General features: G+C 39.3%; 1 long non-coding RNA gene across 2 annotated transcripts; it reads left to right on the top strand.

The window, feature by feature from the left end:
- Positions 1-7: 7 nt before the first annotated feature.
- Positions 8-11950, top strand: LOC103104131 (uncharacterized). Of its 2 annotated transcripts, XR_461608.2 has the most exons (4): positions 8-320; positions 542-630; positions 2520-2611; positions 11575-11950. It is a non-coding gene; the product is annotated as an uncharacterized LOC103104131 (long non-coding RNA). The 2 variants fall into 2 exon arrangements; XR_001627866.2 differs by lacking the exon at positions 2520-2611 and having other exon boundaries at positions 46-320.
- The last annotated feature ends 8420 nt before the right edge of the window (positions 11951-20370 follow it).

Below are 20370 nucleotides of genomic sequence, written 5' to 3'. Positions count from 1 at the left end.
GAGCCTTGGTGGGGAGGAGGGGGCGGGGGCAGCGGCCTGGTTGCCATGGCAACAAGGCACGCCCCGAGGAACGACTCCCAGGGCTGGCGTGATGACGTATAGCAGGAGAGGCGGGGTTTGAAAACACCCTCTTTTCCTTGAGACCCTCCGGCAACTGTCTGCGAGTTACCTTGAACCCTCTCTCTCCCTGGTTGGTGCTTTTGGATTTGGAAATGGAAAATTGGATATAGGGAAGAGGAATATTGGAAGGAATAAAAGAATCCGGGGCTGCAAAAAGGAACTCTTTTGTTTTTGTTTGTATGTTGTCTCTCCCATAGATGGTAAGCTTCTTGAGGGAAGGGACGCTTTTTGCCTCACTTTGTATCTCTAGCGCTTAGCACAGTGCCTGGTACAAAGTCGGTGCATAATAAATATTTATTGAATCAAACTCCCTTTCATTTCGTAAATAAGTACATTAACACAGAAGGGGGAATCAATTTACCCAGTCACCCAGCTGGTAGGCATCAGAGCATGGATTTCAACTCAAGTCTTTTGTCTTCAGATTCAGGGATTCCTCCAGTGAATCTGAATCTTCTCCAGTGCTGTGAGGAAAGGTCTAGGAACAGACCATACACACAGAAAGAATGGAAGGTAACAAGCAAGCATTTATAGTAAATACTAATCAATTGAATATATTAAGATATGTACCATGTGCCAGGCTCTGTGCTAAGCTCTTTACAAACATTTCGTTTGATCCTCACAACAACCTTAGGCTATAGGTACTATTATTATACTCCATTTAAAGTTGAGGAAACTGAGGCATACAAAGGTTGTCATGTTCCCAGGGTCGCAACTAAGTGCCTGAGGTTATGTTTAAACGCAGTTATTCTCTCCTCCAGGATGAATGCTCTATCTCTTCAACGTGTTCCATAGAGGTTTCTAGGACATAGGACAAGAGAAATGCCCCAATGAGGCATCCAAGGAATGTGAAAGGTCATGACTGTTCTCAGTATCAGCCTTTTTCAACTCTATTTCAAAGACAGGCACTCCAGTTTCCCTTAGTAACCAGTTTTCCAAATCTATTTGTTGTTATCCAGCCCTTTAGGGGAATCTATTTATATTTTCAGCTGTGTCTCTTTTTTCCCTCCACCAAAGGTAGTGGTGGGAGTGGTAATGAGTTTCAAAAATTTATTTCCTGCTAAAATAAAAGAAAACTGGACTAACATCCCAAATCACAAAGTTTAGGCATTTACTAGACCTCAGTTCTACTTCCCTTTCCCACACCCATTATTTCTGTTCTGCTGCCCTTGTCAACGGAGTTATTCCTGAGCCACCTTGATTATAAACATCTTCCTAGATTTATATCCCCTTCTACTCCCTGCCATTGGAAATCATAGAATTAGAATGTTAGAACTAGAGCTTAGAGCTCTTAAAGTCCAAGACTCTCCTTTTACATGGCATGGAAGAAAGCTGATTTGACCAAGACCAAGGTAGAAAAGAGATAAGATTCTAGGTCTTGTCTCTAAGAGTTATTTATGTGTGTTTCAAATCTGTCCTGTTAAACTATAAGGTCCATGAAGTAAGTTAGTGCTTTATTTCTCTTCCTATCTCCCCTAGAAGTTGGCCTGGTAAAGGGCACTCCTTAAGCATTAATTAAGCAAAATGAAGTTTTGAGAAAAACTTGAGTTAAATTACATCAATCCAGATAGTGAGAAAAGGGCTGATGTTTAAACTGAATTCCAAACACTTTAAAAGAATATAATTGTAGACATCAAGTGTATTTACAGATCATTACTTTTTAAAATAAACTAGTTGAATCAAGCAAAGGATGAGCAATCTAGAGCCTGACCAGTGAAAATTAAGTTCATTGCAGAAGTCACACTGGTGCTCAATAGATCTGAAAATTCTAGACACTAGTGCCACATGGTGGAATATAGAGGATTCAACAACCTTGTTAATTCAGGCCCACACCTAACCAGAAATAATCCATTCTTCTCCTTCTAAAGCAGAGCATATCTGAAGTACAGAGACTGCACAGATTCCTCAAACTAAGAATGTGCTTTCTCCCATTCTATTCTTCATAATATTATGAAGTATTTCGAGGAAAAAATATAAACAAGTGGAGGAGGATGTTTACTAATTACTCACTCAGCATTAAAAAATTGTAACTGGGGTGAATAGGAGACTAAATATCCATTGGGATCTGAGAAGAAATAGTGATCAACATGATGGTGGCATTTTGACTGGCAGGTACTATCCTCTGCTTCTCAGAATGGTTGGCAGATATCAAGAATGGCTATACTTCCCCAAATGAAAACAATTTTGCCCCCAACACTTAAAAATTCTGGCCCTTTTCCAACCAAAGTTATCTTAAGTACTTACATATCAAACACCAAAAGCAAACATAATAACTCACATTTATATAGTACTTTAAAGTTTACAAAATGCCTTACAACCCTGTTAGATAGTGTAAAAGGGAATTCGCTGCTCTCTTTAAGTTTATACTTGTGAAAGGGAATCCTTTTATTTTCTTTGCCTAGTTGGAGGTAACACTTAATGTAAATAACTCACTGGATTGTGAAGACAGGATTAACTCTCCTTTGCCTTTTGATTGAATCAACATAAGCTTGAAGTAAGTAGAAGAGCTCACAAACCACTTAGTGAATTCACACCCTACTTAGTGCTAGGTGAGAAGCCAGCAAGATACTTGGAAGAGCTCCACCCCTTTCTTAAACTCAGTCAGAAACTTGTTCAAGAATTCACAAGAGAGTTCACACCCTCAAAAACTCAATCACTCAGTAACTTGTAAGAGTTCACACCCTCAGAAACTGTGAACCCCCTGGACAGTGCTAGACAATTTTGGAAATTGTGATTGGTCCCTGTGAAGAGGGTCAGAGATAAGGAGTCAACATAAAAGCAAGCCCTGAACTCTGTCTGGGGAGATGGTTTTGGAGAAGATTGTCTGAAGAGATTGTCTTCTGGAGATAGTCTTCTAACTGGGAGAATCTTTGAGGGAGTTTGCTGGAGACTCTGGCTTGGATTGTGGGCTTAGAGCTCGGGTTCAACTTAGACTCTGATTCCTGGACTACTTCACTGGGTGAGTGAAAGGCTGACTGCTTTCCTAGTGTCCTAAGAGACTAGCTACCATCTTGGAGGAGGCTGTGTGGTTACTCACTACCAGTCTTCCTGGTTGAGAGGTTTTAGGTTGCTATCCCCCTCACATTTCTCTTCTTTATTATTCCCTCTATTTATAAATAAATTTTCTGACTCAAGATATAAGAAATATTGATGACCACATAATTTCATAAAATTATTGTCCAACCGTTAAATTTAACCCTTACAATAGTTGATATAACAGTTGTTAATAACAATGATCTATTATTAATAAATAATTTATATTAATATATTAAATAGTAATTGTTATTAATAATAACAATAAAAACAGATACTATTCTCATTTTACAAATGTGGAAACTGAGTTCAGAGATGAAATGACTTGCCTACAGTCAAGTGGTGGCAAGAAGGTTCATATCATTTGACTTGAAAAAAATCATGTTTTTGACTGAACTTGCTATATATAACAGGAGAGATCAAGGAAAGTCCTGATTAATATAGTGTTGCCTCAAGTCACATGATAAACTTGAAGGGCTTGGACTTCCATTTGAATGGTCCAGGCCATATGCTGTTATCATGAACATATGGTTCCTTGCTGAGGGATGTCACCTTGCACATGACAGGGAATTCTTTATTAGACTCCAGGGACTAGGGCTTTCCTGATTTTGGTTGTTGACAGTCAAAAGGATGAACTTTTGTCAAGCTTTAAAAGTTATGGAAACACCTCAGCTCTTCTTTATTTGGAACACCTTTCCAGTGTTTTCTCCCCTTTTGACTTTTTGTACCTAGCCTTCAGTGATGATTGTGGCGTGCAATACAAGCAAATGACAGTGGGGAATGTGCTTGCCTACAAGATTGTGAGTCCTTGCCTCCCTTCTTCTTTTCTATGCCTTTCAAAAGCATTGGTCAGTGTCTAGCAAGGGTTGCTGAGAAATGGACATTTTGCAGCCTCATTGGCTACTTTGAGGGTTGAGAGTTCCTAATTTCAAGACTGAGACATCAACTGAACAAAGGAGGATAATTTCTATTAACTGATCATTTGTTGAAGAGCACCCAAGCTAGGATCATTATATACCTGAAGGTCAAAAGAAATCCATGCCTTGAATGAGCTAGAAGTGTAGACTCTGTGAGTTTTTCAGACAGTACAGATCAAAGGTGAATAAGGACTTAGTGCTTTCCACAGCATTAACTTTGTCTTCCTGGAAGAGTATAATTTATATAGCGGGCTATCTGAAATATTTTATGTTTTAAGATAGCCCTTACCTCCACCCATCCCAGCCAAACTCACTCCTGAAGTCACAACCTGACTAGCAAGATGGGTCCTCACAGGGTGGCCACTATGACAAGCTCAAGGAGTATCCCTTGAGTGGCTATCTTACTAACATGGTAGCTCTTCAACCCATACCATATATTCTTTTTGTTAACAATAAGTCAACAGTCTTAAATTACATTTACAAGTGAGCAGAACCAGGAGAACACTGTATACAATAACAGCAATTTTGTAACAATGATCAACCACGAAAGACTTGGCTACTCTGATCAAGACAATGATCTAAGACAATTCCAACAGACCTGTGTTGAAAAATACTATCTACCTCCAGAGTGAGAACTGGTGGATTCTCTGATGAATTGACTGAAGCCTACTTTTTTCACTTTCTTCCTTTTTCTTATTTTCATGTATGTTTTCTTTTGCAACATGGCTAATATAGAAATATGTTTTGCATAACTTCACGTGCACAATTCATATCATATTGCTTACCTTCTCAAGAGGTGAGCAAAGGGCAAGAGGGAGAGAGAGAAAATTTGGAACTCAAAATTTAAAAACTGAATACTTCAAAATATTTTAAAATGTAATCAGAAAGTATTTAAAGAAATAAAAATTTCTGTTTATATTTTAAAGGCATAGAAAGAACAGTAGTTATAAATTATGCCCCCCACCCAAATTTGGTACACACTCTTTCATAAATATGGACAGATGGGATAGGGTGGGAGAAGAGTGGGTTCAATCTTACAGTAAAATGGTAATGTGTCATACAGATGGGAAAAACATATGGCCAACACAATTCCAGACTGTTTGGACCTCAGTCTTTCTCTGGAGCATCTTCACAAAATTCACTGTTGGAAAGTGTCATCATCAGTGACAGGTGAATTGATTCACTGATAGATTTGACTAGTTCCTGTCTGGTGGACTTTTGTCCATTGGCCAGATGACTCAATCCACTGCTAAACTGGGCTGGACAGATCACTCAGTCTCAGGACTGCAGCTGGACTGGGTCATTTCTGCTACTAGGCTGCCGCTGGCTGGAGTGAGCTGGTCAATTTCTCCACCACTGAGTCATTTTACAGGCTTAGAACTTCTGCTGGATGGATTAATATGCTGGGCTCTCTGGACTCACTCTGATCACTTGCTACAGTCTTCCCCACCCCAGTCTTGGGAACTGGCTAGATAGCATAAAACTCTTTTCAGCTAGAATGTTACACTGTTATTTTTAGCAAAGGCAATGACCTTTATCGTAGGATCAGCAGAATTTTCTCCTCTTAGACTCCCTCAGAGTCTTGTCTTAGAATGTCTCCTTATTTATGTTACACTTCCCAGTTATTATTGAGATATTATGTCTATGAGCGGCTAAGGACAAAAGTACAGAGGCAGCTTGTACTCCAGGGTTAAATTAATTGTTTCTGATGACCTTTTCATATGAATGTAAGCTCTTCAGACCATTTTTAGATATGAAGTACTTGCTTTCTCATCTGAGAGACCCTTTACATTTTTGTTAAACCCTTCCATTTTAGAATCAATATTGTGTATTGGTTCTAAGACAGAAGAGTGGTTAGGACTAGGCAGTGGGGATTGCGTGACTGTCCAGGGTCACACAAATAGGAAGTGTCTGAGGTCAGATTTGAAATGAGGACCTTTAGGCCTGGCTCTCAATCCGCTGAGCCACCTAATTGCCCTTACCCTTTACATTTTTATACCTCTGCCCTTTCCCACTTCCAATCTTCAGCTTTGTTAAAATCTAAAAGAAGTAAAAGAAATACAGATACTGCTTAGTATCTGTATTTGCTCATGTTTTATGCATCTTATTCAGTGATTTCAAGAGAAATAAACCACACTTCCATACCTGATATCTATACTGAGGACTAAGTATCTTTTTAAGATAGAACTCTAAAACCCATGTTTTTAAGGAGATCCTAGACATGGACCGTACTTAAACATTGTTTTAGAGACTTCCCTAGAGTTACTCTTGACTTTTCCCTTTGTGGAATTGGTTTCCCCTCCAAATATATCCCATGGCCCACAGGGTCCCAGAAAAGATTGGACTCATATGAACCAGGTTCATCCTAATTACTGGGGACCAAGAAAGAATTCTATGGATCATCCCAACAATGCAGTGACCATCAAAAAGGAGCCAGCTAGGCATATCTAGCTCCAGGTGTTTCAGTGTAGCAAAGGTCTAAGCCCTGTAATTTCATCACATAGACTTGGCTGGAGATCCACTAAATAAAATGGGGAGCCCCATAATTATCCCTTCTTCATACCGTTTATGTTGTTCTATGAACAGTAGTGACAGAGCTTTTCCCCAAAAAATTTGGGATGCATTCTTCCAGTTCCTTTCCTGCCTCTGGAACTATGCAGAAGTTGTACCAAATCTTTTAGAATTCTCTTCATTTCCTCTTTCTTACAGAACAGATAGTTACTTCAAGGCTCATTTCAAGTACTTTATTCCCACATCATATCAATTCTAATTCTGCATTTGCCAGGGCCTTCTACCTCCTAAAGTAACTTTTTAAAAATTTTGTATATTTTTTATATACTCATTTTGTTCATGCTACTTTCCCAAAGAGAAGGTAAACTTCTTTAAGGTGGCAACTGTTTTTTTTTCTTTGTATTCCTACTTCCCAGCATATAACAATTGTCTGGCACAGAGTAGTTCCTTAATAAATGCTTATTGAATGAACAAATTATACCCTAGTCCTCAAGGATTTCCTATTTAAAAAGAGAGAAAATAAAAAAGATATTGTGAGCTCATAACACTTTATTGGGCCCTGACTATCCTAGTGGAGCCAATGATGTCATCAAAAGCCATTTCTCTGCACATCCGATACAAGATACAAGCTTCTCCTATCTATGTTTAAATAACTTCACTGCAGTCAGCTAGGTGTTTCAGTGGATAGAAATCCAGGCCTAGAAATTAGAAATCATGGGTTCAAATCTGACCTCAGACATGTCTTAGTTGTATGACCCTGGGGAAGTTATTTAACACCAGTTGCCTAGCCCTTATTGCTCCTCTTCTTTGGAATTGATTTCCAAGACACATGTAAGCTTTCCTCCCTCCCTCCCTTCCTTCCTTCCTTCCTTCCTTCCTTCCTTCCTTCCTTCCTTCCTCCCCCCTCTCTCTATTTCTTTCTTTCTTAAAAATTCCCTGATATCCAGAAGAGGCTTCAAGGCTAGAATCTTAGGATAGTGGTCTTCAAAGTGCTAGGACCTTCTGGAAAGCCATGGTGATTTAACCCAAAGGGATATGGGATCAACCAGTTGAAGAGTGAGAAAATGTCACTTCCCATCCCACCTATAATCATTTATAGTTTCCAACACAACCATATGAATCCATGTTCCCTTATACTCCCCAATTCTCCTATCCTTGGGCTGTATAAGCTCCCATCCTCCCCTACATCAACTACTCAAGACTGCTACTCATAGCAGCTGTTCAGGTGCCACTAGAAAAATTCTGCCCTCATACTCTGTCCCTCAGGTCACATCATGGCTGAGATGTCTCTTCCTTCCTTCCCACTTTTTTTAGGTGGAACAAAGTGAATCACACTAGATGAACAAACATGGAAAGATTGTGACCTGGATCATAGATTTCCTCCTGTTTTTCCCTAAATCCACCCATCTTCCAAACCTTCTTATTACTGTCAAGAGTACCATCTTTCTAATCATTTGGGTTCTTACATCCTCAGTGTTAACTGACTCATCATTTTCCCAAACTCCACATCCATAACTCCAGGTGCCAAAATTTGTCAATTCTCTATCCATATCACTTACATCTGTTCTCTTCTCTCAACTCACATGGCCACTAGGCTAGTTTAGGCCACCATCTCTTCTCACCTATATTATTTCAACAGGACACCCCACTGATGATTCTATCTCAAATCTCTTTTCCACCCTCTATACAGCTGCCAAAGTGACTTTCCTAAAATATAGGTTTGATCACTGCCATACTCATTAAATTTCAGTGATTCCCTATTGATTATGGGATCTGTGAACCTTAAAAAATTCTCAGACCCTACTTCATAAGGTTAGGATTGTGAACATTAAAAATTTCCCATTGGGACCATTCCCCATTTGGGCAGTGAAGCTACTTAGATCAGGAATGTGAGACCTCTACTCCACCCCTACTTAAGTCTGCCCTAGGGGAAGATAAAGTTGTAAACTCCTTGCTGAACAATGAAAGATACTTAAACCCATACTTATAGGACAAAAGTTCTTAAGTTATGCCTATTTTGGGTTTATTGAATAATTGGGACAAAAGGGTGCTAAATACCTATAAAGGTCAGACAACTTGTGAACTTACAAGGAGCAAAGAGGTGAAAACTTACTCAGAGATTCTAGTCTACTCAGGTGTGAATTACTCAAAAAGATTAGTCTACTCAGGTGTGAACAAAGAATGGTCTGTCCTTTGAAAAATGTCTACTGTGATTGGTAGATATAAGGACTTAGGGGAGATGACATAGGAGAAAATGCCCTTTAAATAGGAGCTCAGATTCATTCAGAAGGGATTTCAGATTGAGGATTGAGATGGTGGAGGCAGCTGAGATGATGCTGACCTGGTGTCACTAGAATCCTTGCTTGGACAGATCTTGTGGTGAGTGATTAAGGACTGACTGATCTTTTCTCTTAGGGCTTAGGCCTGGGTTGGCATTATTTCCTTTTTCTCTCTTTCTCTCTTTCTTTAATTCCTCATTGTATTTAATTAAATTCTCTATAAAACCCAGTTGACTTGGGCATATTTCATAATTAGGAATATTTCCCTGGCGACCACCTTATATTCAATTTAAAACAAAACACTGTAGTGAAAACATATTTTCTGCAGTCACAAATTTACACATCCACTCTTATATTTACAACAATTTAAGTCTTCCACTATTTTAACTGCCACAGTTTATGGCCTCAACTATTTTAATTATGACAGATCAGATATTATTTTATCGTTATCTCATCCATTTTATTTCTCCTTGAGTAACATGCATAATTATTAGAATAGTGGATAGAGTGGATAGAATAGTGGAAAGACCCAACTTCAGATCTGGCCTCAGACACTAACCTGTAACCTTGTAACCCTGAGCAAGTCACTTAACCTATGGTTCAGTTTCCTCATCTGTAAAAAGGGGATAATAATAGTACCTACTGTTGAGTTTTTTCAGTTATGTCTGACTCTTCATGACCCCATTTGGGGTTTTCTTGGCAATAACACTGCAGTAGTTTGCCATTTCTTTTTTCCAGATCATTTTATAGATGAGGAAACTGAGGCAAACAGGGTTGAGTGACTTGTCTAGTGTCCCACAGATGATGAGTGTCTGAGACCAAATTTGAACTCATAAAGATGAGTTTCCTGATTCTAAGCCCAGTGCTCTATTCACTGGGCCATCTAGCAGCCCAGTAATAATATAATGACCTCCCACATTTGTTAGGGGGATCAAATGTGACAATATTTATACAGCACTTTGCAAAATTTAAAGTGCTATATAAGTGCAAATTTAATAATAATAACAATAAATATACATTAGGGTTACCTGCTTTAAAATCTTTCACTTTATCAGAGATACATGACAAAAAAAAAAGTTTGGTGACTCCTTGCTTAGCAAATCTCCCCTATGTCTTTTTTTAGATAAATAAAGGAAAATAGGGTTGGAAACAGAACAAATTCAGGCCTCTTCAGTTTTTATTCTACGTTTAGGATACACCAGAAGAATTAATTAGGTGCAAGCCTAGGCAACTTAGAAGGTTGAAAGGGAAATCCTTCATATGGGACTTTGATTATTTCACTGATAAGTGTGAACATGTCTACCACCAGGAGCTAACTTGAGAAATCACCTTGAAGGGGTGGGGACCAATGATTCTTCATGAGAATGGATGACTGAGTCAGCAGAGATGATTAGGCCAGGCTCCAGTAGGTTTAAGCTGAACTCTTTGAATTGGGCCTACAGAAAAGAACAGATTGTAAATGAGGAGAGAGATTCTAGAGACACCTGAGAGTAGAAATGCATATGGCAGTCTACTATGCATCTGTACAATCTCTGCCCAGGGAACTATGGATGGTTGCTGAGGAGAGGTAGTAGTAGAGCCCTTTCAAGCATGTGTCTGGATTGGTGACTGTATTCATAGTAACTCCAGCTTCCTGGAGTCATGTGAAGAGGAAATAAAGATTTGGGGCAGCTGGGTGGCTCAGGGATAGAGCACCAACCTGGAGACTGGGATGTTCTGGGTTCAAATCTCACCTTAAACATTTACTTCCTAGTTGTAAAAAGACACCTGGACAACTGCTCTTCTGACTTGGAAACAATACTTGGTATCAATTCTAAAACAGAAGGTAAAGGTTTAAAAAAAAGAACTGAGAGCATATAGTATGGAACTGGAAAAACAATAAGGAACTGAACTACAACGTAGAGGAACAAAACCTGAATTTTGCTTGGATGGTGTAAGATCTGAAGGAAAAGGAGTTACCATTCTTGCAGCACCAAATTTACGTCCTTTTCTTCCTATAGCATCTGAATCCTTAGGGCAGTACTATAAGCCTGGTGATAAGTATAGGTCATAGGATGATAAATTTAAGGCTAGAAGCAACCTTAGGAACTATCTAACGGACACTCCTCATTTCACAGCTGAGTAGACCAAGGTTCAGACAAGTCAAGTGACTTGTCCAGTTTTACGTGGTTAAATATGGTTTACACAGGTTTGGGTTTTTTTGTTTGTTTTTGGTGAAAGTGTATTTCATTTAATGAGACACCTTTAAGATATACCTTAAATTGAACAGCCCACTATAGCCCATTAAGGCTACAGGAATGGAATTCACTAACATTATTGGTAAACATATATTTTATAATAAATAATGTCAAGATTGTCCGATCCAACATATAAATACTATCGTTGGTAAGAGATTTTGGTACCCAAAAAGGACAAAAGAGAGTTGGCTACTGTCAACTCTGTTTTTGAAATCTCCAAGTTTGCCCCTGTGACTGACCTTATCTCCAAACTGAGCAATAGACCTTAAAGTACTTAACAGACCAAGAAGCCCAGTTAGGTCCCTGGGGTAGAAAATGGGACTCCCTGGGAGAAAGAAAAATATCTTAGTTGCTCTGGATTTCTATTGTGTTCTTTTCTGAAATTGCTTCTGGGATACTGTGAGTCTTTTGTGTTTTCTTTATTGTTTCTGTGACCTAAAAAACCCCTAAAATTAAAAACATTGTTTCTGTTTCTGATAGAGATTGTTCATTTAAGTGCTTACTAGAGAGGGAAGAAGCTTTCCCCTACATCTATGAAGACTCAAGACATGATCCTCCCAGCAATGAACCTTGGTGGAGGCAAAATGAACCAACCATTCTTTGAAGTTCCTCAGAGAATCCATTTCCTGGGACAAAGTTTGAGATGGGGCACCTGAAAAGGACCTTGTTCTGGGCTGGAACCAGTTTAGACTGGTCCCCTGGGAGGTTATGTTCAATGTTTGAATAAAAAGAAAAGCTCACAACTCATTCAAAAAATAACACGAGTAAATTTGCTAAGGCATAGCAGGAGAAGGATATGTATGCACTGAAGGCTCCCAGAGTCAATTCAACTGATTAAAACACCTTTGTGCCAGCCTCTCATTGTGGTCTCCAATCTAAGCATCAGGGTGAGCCTGGAGCTCTGTTGTTTCTCATGGTTGTTTCAGATTCATGCAACCAGGAAACGATGCCAACAGCCTGTATCTTTAGTTGCCTGAGTCAATGGTCTTTTTTAAAATCATACTTTCTCTCTTATATCAATTTTTTTAAACCCTTACCTTCTGACCTAGAATCAACACTGTGTAATGGTTCCAAGGCAGAAGGGTGGTAAGGGCTAGGCAATGGGGGTTAAGTGACTTGCCCAGGGTCACACAGCTAGGAGGTGTCTGAGGCCAAATTTGAACCCAGGACTCCCCATCTCTAGGTCTGGCTCTCAATCCACTGAGCTACCCAGCTATAACCCCCCTCCCCATATCAATTCCAAGACAGAAGAGCAGCAAGGGTTAGGTGGATGAAGTTAAGTTACTTGCCCCAAATCAGCTAGGACATATCTGAGGTCAAATTTGAATCCAAGACCTCCCATCTCCAGGCCTAACATTCTAACCACTGTGCTAGCTATCTGCCCCAATCAACAGAGTACTAAAGATGGTTTTAATACCTTTTTAAAAAATAATACATTTTTATTGATTGATAACTTTTTTATGCCATCTAAATTTCTCCTAGCAGCTTACTTTTTTCCATGCACCATGCTAAGAGCAAGGAACAGTGTATGAACAAAACATTCTACTGAGTAAAAATGCATAAAAGGGAGCTGGGAAAAGTTGATTGGAAATGGAAAAGTAGGTTGGGAAGTCAGGGGTTAGTGTAGTATTTCTTCAATTGGAAATTTTGGGGAGGAATTCATCAACTGGAAATGGAAATAGTAGGAAGAAAACGATTGCCAGCAGAGAGAGTCACCTTGGTGAAGACAGAGAAGTAGTCAGGGGAGTTGGGGATTCACTCCATCCACAAGGACAAAGCCCAGAGGTCTAAATAATCAGGTCCATGTGGTAAGTGATGCCAAACCTTTGCAATTCACAATGAGTGTCTTAATGTAAAGAGGTAATTATAGGAAGAAGCAGCTCAAGGAACGTCAGGATTACAACAAAGATAATGACATTTCCTACACAGTGATTCTTTTTTCTTTTTTTTTTAACCCTTACCTTCCATCTTAGAACCAATACTGTGTTTTGGTTCCAGGGCAGAAGAATTGTAAGGACTAGGCAATGGGGATTAAGTGACTTGTCCAGGATCACACAGCTGGGAAGATTTAAGACTGGATTTGAACCCAGAATTCCCTTCTCTAGGTCTGGTTCTCAATCCACTGAGTCACCTCACTGCTCCCATAGTCTCTGATTCTTATCATGGAACAGGGAGAATTTAATGTCTACCAGTCTACCAACCCTGAGAGCCCCATGGAGGGGCTTTGCCCTGTAAGAGGCTTCTGAGGATTGGATACTCTGCTTTCCCACCTTATTGACCTGCCACCAGTGCCACCCCTTGGACTACTAAGCCCTCTCTGGGAAGAAGTTAAACACAGTGATAACTAGGTACTGTATTGGTAGCAACACACTTCTAGATCACAGTAAGTAGTGAACTCTAGGATCCACTCTTCTGTTTCTGAGCTGCCGCTGCTGCCAGGCCAGAGGCCCTCAACTCTCCACTGCTGTCAGTTCTCTGCACACTACCTTCTGGCCATTAGCAGTGGGGTCCAAGTCTCTGCTGTTTCTGCCAGTCAACTGCTGCCCTTATTTGCCAGGACCTGTGTGTTTTAGGTGCCTCCTGTGCCAAGGTAAGTCAATTGTCCCTATTAGGGTCTGAGGTCACCTGTGCTGCTCTGGGCTAGGTCAAATGCTGGCCCATCCTGTACCAAAGTTTGACTTAACTCCTTCCCATGTTGGAACAGAGTATCGTCAATAGGCTCGAGCTCTATTGAAATTCTACTGTGTCTCCCTATATCTTGGCCCACCGCCATATACAGAGGTATATTGGGATACCACACTGCCATGGCCCTTCATGTTTAGCAGAAGCACTATGAGTGCCGTTCCTTCTAGGACTTTCCTCTTCACATCTACCCAAGGGCCAGGTTCTGTCATTGCCCCATGTCACTCCACAACTATTAACAGTGCTAGTAAATTGGGCAGTTAGGTGACTCAGTGGATAGAGAGCCAGGCCTGGAGATGGGAGGGTCTGAGTTCAAATCTGACCTCAGATACTTCCTAGCTGTGTGACCCTGGGCAAGTCACTTAATCCCAGTTGCCTAGCCCTTACCACTCTTCTGCTTTAGAACCAATACTTATTATTGATTCCAAGACAGAAGATAAGAGGTTTAAAAAAAATACGCTAGTCAATGCCCATAGAATGGGCCAGGTAACTGCAAAGGGTTTGATTTCACCTTATTACCAGTGGTCAGTCTCTCCAGGACAGGAAATTCTTCCTATCAAGTAAGGTGTCCACTAAGGGCCTGAGGTCATGACATCTCAAACTCAGAATGCTGCCATGAAAATGTAACTAAATTAATTTAAGTTTTAAATTTAATTCATTTCCTACATTCAAGAAAAGACAGATAATAAAACAAAAAGACCCAAAGCCAGAGAACCCTCTAGGCCAGCGCATGTGCTCTAGCTGCCAAGTTCAAGCAGAATCCATTTCTGCAATGGTGGGGGAGGGTGGTGCTGGCACCTGAGCACTAAAGGGGGTTGGTGGTAGGGAGTGGGGTCAGATCTCACGAGAAGTTGCCCAGAGAGAAAGATACAGCTCACAGTTTGGGGATGAGAGTGGAAAGTTTTTAAACTGATGAGCCATCCTTGTCTGTCCTTCGCAAGGTAACTGGGGTACAATTGGCAAATTTGTCCATGTCCTCAATTCCAAAAATATCTCTTGCCTCTTGGAAGGAAGAACGTATTATCTTTTCAAAATAGTGCCTCCCCTATTGCTTTGCACCAAAGAAATACAACAAAGTTCATGTGGTACCATTCTGGGTGACCTCTCAAATGCCAATTGAAAAAAAAATCTCAAACAGTTCCTTTAGCATGGTTGTTAGATAATCCTAAAATTTCATTGCTTTGTATTCACTCACTGTTGGGGTCCTTCATCTGGTTGACTCTAGATATAGATAGTTACAGGACTGAGAACCATTTATTCAGTTGCAATGTCATTTCCAAAAAGCTATTCAAAATCACACAGTTTGTGGCAGGTAGGTGGCTCAGTGGATAGAGCACCAGACCTGGAGATGAAAAGTCCTGGATTCTAATATGACTATGGACACTTCCCAGCTGTGTGACCCTGCGCAAGTCACTGAACCCCTATTGCCTAGCCCTTTCCATTCTTCTACCTTGGAACCAATATACAGTATTGATTCTAAGAGGGAAGGGAAGGTTTTAAAAAACAAACAAACAAGACAGTTCTTTCCTCTTCACAAACAAATATGAGTAGGATCCCACTAAGATAATTGTGATGATGACCGGACAGAAACCACTAGAGGGCACAATGAATAAAGTACTGGATCTGGAGTTGGGAAGATCTAAGTTTAAATCCTACTAGAGGTACTTACTAATTATGGGGCACTGGCCAACTCATTTAACCTCTATTTGCCTCAGTTTCTTCAATTATAAAATGAGGATCTTAATAACACCTTCCTCAAAGGATTGTACGAAGATTAAATGAGATAATATTTGTAAAGTACTTAGCAAAGAGCCTGGCATCTAGTACGCACTTCAAATGCTTGTTTCCTTTCCCTTCTCAACAATCCAAAGGCATCCACTTTCAGCAAGAGGAGAGCACATCCTATTCTTCTCTATTTGTCCTTTAATAAAGAGGGGGAAATTACTTTCAATTCCCAGCCCTCCCACCCCCATTCAAACCCTTCTTTGAAGGTAAATTGGGTTCTGTGGAAGTCTCCCATAGTACTCCATGGAGGCTTAAGTTGCCTTTAAGCTGGACAGCCCACAGACAACATGGGCAGAAGGTTTGAAGACATTTATCTCATCAATTTTCAAAGTGCAGTTCTTAAGGTCACAGAGCATATCCACATGTTTGTCTCTTGCTAAATGAGTTTACTTTCTTACTTGTTATAAGAAAGTTTACTCTCAAATCTCCCAGAGATAGGAGTCTCTTAGGAGGAGAGGAATATGTAATAAAAGGTATCTGATGAGGCTCAATGGATAAGAGCACTGGGCTTGAAATAAAAAAAAAGGATCCGAGTTCAAATCCAGCCTCAGACACTTCCTAGCAGTATGATGTTGGGCAAGCCAGACAAAAAGGATCCACTGGAGAAGGAAATGGAAATCATGAATAGCTATGGTCTATGGGATTATGGAGAGTCAGCAACAATAAAATATAATTATTTTTTAAAACCTAGCAAACTAGTTTGTTGTTTTTTTTTTTTTTGCTAGAACTAGCAAAGCAATGTGACATCAAACAATTCTATTTGGTTTCTCACCTGAAGGGAGAGAACCAGTCTCAAGCTGCCCTGATCTGTGTCGGGAGACTCACATGCTTGGGAAATTCTATGAGAAAGAGGCATTCCCTCCAAAAGGAAAAAGAAACCCTTCAATGGGGATATGATTGGGGATGTAGACTCTAAATGATCACTCTATTGCAAATATTAAGAATATGGAAATAGGTCTTGATCAATGACACATGTAAAACCCAGTGGAATTGTGTGCCAGCTATGGGAGGGGGCAGGGAGGGGGAGAGGAGGGAAAGAACATAAATCATGTAACCATGGAAAAATATTCAAAAATAAATAAATAAATAAATAAATGGATTTTTTAAAAAGGAAAGGAAACCTTGATTTTTCTTTCTAGATTGTTTTTGGTTGTTGCAAGCATCAGGACACAAGGAAACTTCTTAAAACTTTGTAAAATTAATGCTTGTTTATTAACTTGTGTCACCATGTATCCCAAAGGACAGAAGAATGATAATTACTGGATATAATTATGAACTGAGCCACATCAACTATTCTAGAGACTCTTTAAGCACTGGGGAAGGCACAGAAAGATAGAACTAATGGGCTTTCCAGGAGCTGATAAACCCCAATAGATTTGTGGAAGATAGTCAATCTTAAAAACTTGGGGGTTATGCAAAGATGGAGTCAAACACTCTCCATTTCAGCTCTGGTACCTTAACTAGGTGAGAATATGTCTCAGTTTTTCAAAGGACCTTAGACTAAGAGAGACATACCATTATTTTTCAGAGGGGCAAAGGACACTCCCCCAAGCATGTCTATAAATTATTATAATTATTATTTTAAAACCTTGACCTATCAATTCTAAGATAGAAGAGTAGCAAGGGCTAAGCAATTGGGGTTAAATGATTTTCCCCAGGGTCACACAACCAGGAAATGTTCTGAGGTCAGATTTAAACCCAGGACCTCTTGACTCCACACCTAGTGCTCTATCCACTGTGCCCCCTAGCTGCCTCATATCTACAAATTATTAATCCAGAAGAATGATTCAATTTGGTGACAAGATGCTTTTCTAGTACTAGGCTCCATTAATACAAGGAATAATAAATAAGGAACATTCCAGAAAATGTTCTAGGGAGATGACTAATTCTATGCCTCCTCTCATAACACCATGGATTCTGGAAGACCCCTAGTCTTGAAGGACAATGCAGCATTAGCTACGATGAAGCTTTCCAAGAGGATGATCAGATGGTAAGATAGTATAAATAAGAATCAATCACAATCTTAGATAGTTCTGTGTCACTGGACTTTATGTCCCATTAAACCTCTAAAAAAGTTGTTCTGAGTATATAAGGGATCTTTAGTTACTGAGGGACCATTGACCTCTATTATTGGTAACTGTTAGCCCTGTCAATAAATAGATTGAGCTTTAAAAATATATATTAATCCAGTTAAGAAGAGAGAGGCTTCTTGAAGTTTGAGCATGGAGTTTTTGCTGAATTGGTCATGGAGGCTATCCAATCACAGTCCAAATAGAAGAGAGATTCTCTAGTCTACTAGGTGGTGATATCCTCCAGCTTCTTCCTGTTTGTATATAATGTTGTGATGATTTCATTAACTGTGGAAGTCCTGAAGAATGAGCCTTTGAAATGAGATGCATAATAACCAAGGAAAAAATTGGCCTAATTGTCCATGCAGAAAAAAATAAGTAATAGAAGGATTCCTGTTATCCAGACAGTATCCTAGTTGGGTGGGCAACCCATAGAGTTGCTCCACCAGTTAAGATCTTGGCCAGATGATGCAAGTGGAAAATGAACTAACTTGGGAATAAATAGGAGAAAGAAAATGGGCTGGCTTGCCCTTTGGAAAATTAGCAGGGACAGCTAGATGACTCAGTGAATTGAGAGCCAGGCTCAGAGATGAGAGGTCCAGGGTTCAAATTTGACCTCAGACACTTCCTAGCTGTGTGAATCACTCAACCCCCATTGCCTAGTCCTTACCACTCTTCTGCCTTGGAACCAATCAGAGTATTGATTCTAAGATGGAAGGTTTAAAAAAGAATTGCCAGTGCTTTTAAAAAATAGATTTTTATTTATATCTTTTGTTTTTACATTGACTCTCTGTATCCTTCGCCTTTCCTTTCCAGAGAGCCATTCCTTGTTTTACAGAAAAAAGAATTATTTTATAAAGAGGCAGAAGAAAAATTTAAAAATTAGCAAAACCAGTCAACACATGGAAAACATCTGAAAAATATATGCAATATTTCATATCTGTGACATTCCAATTTGGTAAAGGGGAGGCGTCTTCTCATATCTCTTCTTTGGGGCAATGCTTAGCTTTCATAATTTCACAACATTCAGTGTCAATTATTTTGTGATTATTCTTTCCATTTCCATTATTGTTGTCATATGCATTGTTTTCCTGGCTCTGCTTCCTTTACTACTTCAGTTCAGATAAATCTTTCATCTCGGTATTCACCATGTTCATCATTTCTTATTGCCTGGTAATATTCCATTACATTCACAGACCACAATTTGTTTGGCCATTTCCCAGTCAATGGACATTTGCTTTGTTTTTTGGCTCTTTACTTTGGGGAAGTGATGCTATAAGAGTATAAGGTTTGCCTTGCTTTATTATAAAGATATTTTATCTTACAGTTACATGTAATAACAAATTTCCACATAAGTTTTTTGAAGTTTTATGATCCAAATTGTCTCCTTTCCCCCTTATGCAGCTGGCAAGCAATTTGATCTGAATTATACAAGTGTTATCATGCAAAAAATACTTCTGTATTGTTCATTTTTGTAAGAGAACAATCATATACAACCAAAACACCCAAATAAACTAAAGTGAAAAATTGTATGATTTGATTTGCATCTGACTCCAATAATTCTTTCTCTGGAGATAGATAGCATTCTTTGTCACAAGTCCTTCAGAATTGTCCTGGATCATTTTATTGCTGACAGTTGCCAAATCTATAAAGGATCATTTAAATATAATAATCTTATAACTCTAAATACCTTCTAGCTAAAGGTACATACAATATTGCATTTTTCTAATAGGAAGTTACAATAGTTAGAGATGAGAGTAAAATACAAAAACTGATTGATAGATGCATTGAAAAAATGCCAATTAGGGGGCAGTCCCCTTTGGCATAAGAGTTTATATTCAGAATAAGTATGTTCAACCCCCTTCAATTCAGTTCATTATAACCCAAAGTTCATTCTGGATCTTTTGATGCAGTATGTGGCTTCTTCAGGCATCTTTACAGCACCTTCTCCAAAAGGATCCACTTTCTTGATTCAGGATGTTGGCAAGTTTCTTTTCCTGAAACTTCTCCAAGAAATTTTAAACCTTGAATTTTTAGGATAATTACACAATCCCCCCTGAGGAGGGTGTTGACCAACACCAGAATCACACTGGGATACATGACTAGGTTATGAGGTATATGAAATAATTGTCAAAAGAAAAACAAAACAAAAACCACCCCAAAATCCCAAAACAAAAGAGTAAAAGTAAAATTCTATATAAAAATAAGGAGTATAGAAATGATAAAAAAAAAATAAAAAATCTCATGTGTATAAAATTCTGAGTAAAAATAAACCTGTAATAGGTTCTTGAATCACAGAAAGGACCAATTAAAGTGGCTTATGTTCCACAAGCCTGTAGGACAATAGCAGCAATATAGCACTTTACCCATTTGCAACCAGGACTACAGAAAATTGCCAAACTATAAGAGAGAAAGGACTAAGTTTCAGCAGCAAATGGGAAATATCATTCCCTGGTCTGATTTTACTGTCACTGTCAGGGATAAGGGGAGTCAGGATAATAGCCAACCTGAGATACTTGACTCGAAGTTTTGCACATGGAGTGTGGTTCAAGGGAGTCCTGCATCTTAACATATGTCAAGCATTGAAACCTCGATTCTCACACTAGGTTCAAGTCCTTTTGTATTGGCTTAGAATTTCAACAATCCTCTCTGGATTGGGTTTGGTCCTTTTTTGACCTATTGCTACTTGACACTGTATAATGGCTCTTTTGTTCCCTTCTCTTGGAATCAGACATAATCA

The sequence above is a fragment of the Monodelphis domestica genome, chromosome 2, assembly GCF_027887165.1.
Source record: "Monodelphis domestica isolate mMonDom1 chromosome 2, mMonDom1.pri, whole genome shotgun sequence".
NCBI lineage: Eukaryota > Metazoa > Chordata > Mammalia > Didelphimorphia > Didelphidae > Monodelphis > Monodelphis domestica.
The sequence above is the reverse complement of the archived record's forward strand: the minus strand, read 5'-3'. Positions and strand labels throughout refer to the sequence as shown.